The sequence below is a fragment of the Entelurus aequoreus genome, linkage group LG14, assembly GCF_033978785.1.
Source record: "Entelurus aequoreus isolate RoL-2023_Sb linkage group LG14, RoL_Eaeq_v1.1, whole genome shotgun sequence".
Classification (NCBI taxonomy): domain Eukaryota; kingdom Metazoa; phylum Chordata; class Actinopteri; order Syngnathiformes; family Syngnathidae; genus Entelurus; species Entelurus aequoreus.
In genome coordinates this window covers 47,780,371-47,782,870 of record NC_084744.1, presented here as the reverse complement: position 1 = coordinate 47,782,870, position 2,500 = coordinate 47,780,371, and the positions used below count along the sequence as shown (strand labels likewise).

The 2,500-nt window shown below is 41.2% G+C and overlaps 1 protein-coding gene across 5 annotated transcripts in view; it reads left to right on the top strand.

Moving 5' to 3' along the window:
• The window catches only part of LOC133664960 (hyccin 2-like), an 87,202-nt gene that overhangs the window by 77,172 nt on the left and 7,530 nt on the right, over positions 1–2,500 (top strand). The gene's annotated exons all lie outside the window — the stretch shown is intronic.

Below are 2,500 nucleotides of genomic sequence, written 5' to 3'. Positions count from 1 at the left end.
ATACGCAAAGTTCCCTATTGTTTACAATGATGGCCGCATGAAGTGAGAGAGATTCGGACCGAGAAAGCGACAATTTCCCCATTAATTTGAGCGAGGATGAAAGATTTGTGGATGAGTAAAGTGCAAGTGAAGGACTAGTGGGGAGTTGAAGCTATTCAGATAGGGAAGATGCTGTGAGAGCCGAGGGTGACCTGATATTCAGCTGGGAATGACTACAACAGTAAATAAACACAAGACATATATATACTCTATTAGCCACAACACAACCAGGCTTATATTTAATATGCCACAAATTAATCCTGCATAAAAACACCTGCGTGTTTGTTATGCTAGCTCCTAGCTCCTCTGCTAGCTCCTAGCTCCATAGAACACGCCAATACAATTCAAACACCTGATCAACACACACAATCACTCAGCCCAAAAGACAGTTTACCTAACCCAAGGTTCATAAAGCTTATATATTTTTAAAAAGTTACGTACGTGACGCGCACGTACGGTACGGTACGTGTTATGCTAGCTCCTAGCTCCTCTGCTAGCTCCTAGCTCCATAGAACACGCCAATACAATTCAAACACATGATCAACACACACAATCACTCAGCCCAAAAGACCGTTCACCTAACCCAAGGTTCATAAAGCTTATATATTTTAAAAAAGTTACGTACATACGCAAAAAAAAGCCAAAGCTGCATACTCACAGTAGCACGTCTGCGTCTTTGTCATCCAAATCAAAGTAATCCTGGTAAGAGTCTGTGTTGTCCCAGTTCTCTACAGGCGTCTGTGTATCCAAATCAAAAGTCCTCCTGGTTAGAGTCTCTGTTATCCGAGTTCTTCCATCTTGACTGCATCTTTCGGGAATGTAAACAAAGAAGCGCCGGCTGTGTACTGTTGTGGCTGACTACGTTCGAAAAATACGTCCATTTCGCACCGACAACTTTCTTCTTTGCTTGCTTGGCTTCCTTCTCCATAATGCAATGAACATGATTGAAACAGATTCACGAACACAGATGTCCAGAATACTGTGGAATTATGAAATGAAAACAGAGCTTTTTCGTATCGGCTTCAATGTGGAAGGCATACCCGTGTTCGCCGGGCTACGTCACGCGCATACGTCATCCGCAGAGGCGTTTCGAACCGGAAGTTTAGCGGCAAATTTAAAATGTCACTTTATAAGTTAACCCGGCCGTATTGGCATGTGTTATAATGTTAAGATTTCATCATTGATATATAAACTATCAGACTGCGTGGTCGGTAGTAGTGGGTTTCAGTAGGCCTTTAAGAGTGTGCCAGAAAGCTCTGTGGAGGAGGGCCTATTAGGACTGGTCATATAAATCATCAAATAAATAGCATCTCCTGGGATAATCGAAGGAACACTGGAGAAATTGTCTGTTCCAGGGTCAAACTGACAACATTATACAATCTTAGTCTAGCTAGTACAGGTAAAACTTTGACATGCTTAATGGTCATACATGTGTACAGAGAAGCACAACCATACCGTTGCAAGAACAAGTATGTGAGCCCTTGGGGATTACTTGGATTTCTGCTTAAATTGGTGATAAACTGTCTTCTGCGCTTCATCAAAGTCACAACAATAGACAAACAGTCTGCTTGAACCAGGGGTTGGCAACCCGACATGTGGAAAGAGCCATATTGGACCAAAAATACAAAAAACAAAATCTGTCTGGAGCCGCAAAAATTTAAAAGCCTTTTATTAGTGTTATAATGAAGGCAACACATTAAGTGTCACAGATGGTTAGATAACTCCTGGAAATGACTGTTAGAAAGGCCAGATTAAAGGAAAGGACGGGCTGTCTTCTTGGATTTATTACAATCTTTGCAAGCTGGGTAACGTTTGCTGTGGTTTGGCACAACATGGCACACAACTATCAGAAATGCAGCCAATATTACATACAGATAATGTGTCATGAGACATACAAATATAAATTGAACACACAGAGGACATAAATGAAGGAAATTAAATGAGCTCAAATATAGCTACAAACAAGGCATAATGATGCAATATGTACACACAGCTAGCCTAAATAGCATGTTAGCATGGATTATTAACACTCCACGCAAGTCAATAACAACAAAGCTCACCTTTGTGCATTCACGCACAGCACAAAACGTTTGGTGGACAAAATGAGACAAAGAAGGAATGGCATAAAACACGTCTTTCTGTGGCAGCGTCGGAGAAAGTTGTTCATGTAAAGAAACTACGGTGAGTTCAAGGACCACCAAAATTAGTAGGACAAAATGGCGCTGGCCAAATATTCTCATCAGTGAAGCATACACACAAACATATTAAACAGTGGGCTTTGTAACAAAATAGGAAGGTTTGTGTCATGTTTGTCCTCCTACAGAAACATTCTTAAAACAACAACTATATTTTACCCCATCTTTTTCCATTTTTTAAAAAGCTCCAGGGAGCCACTAGGGCGGTGCTATGCGGCTTTAGAGCCGCGGGTTGCTGACCCCCGGCTTAAACAAATATAACCAAA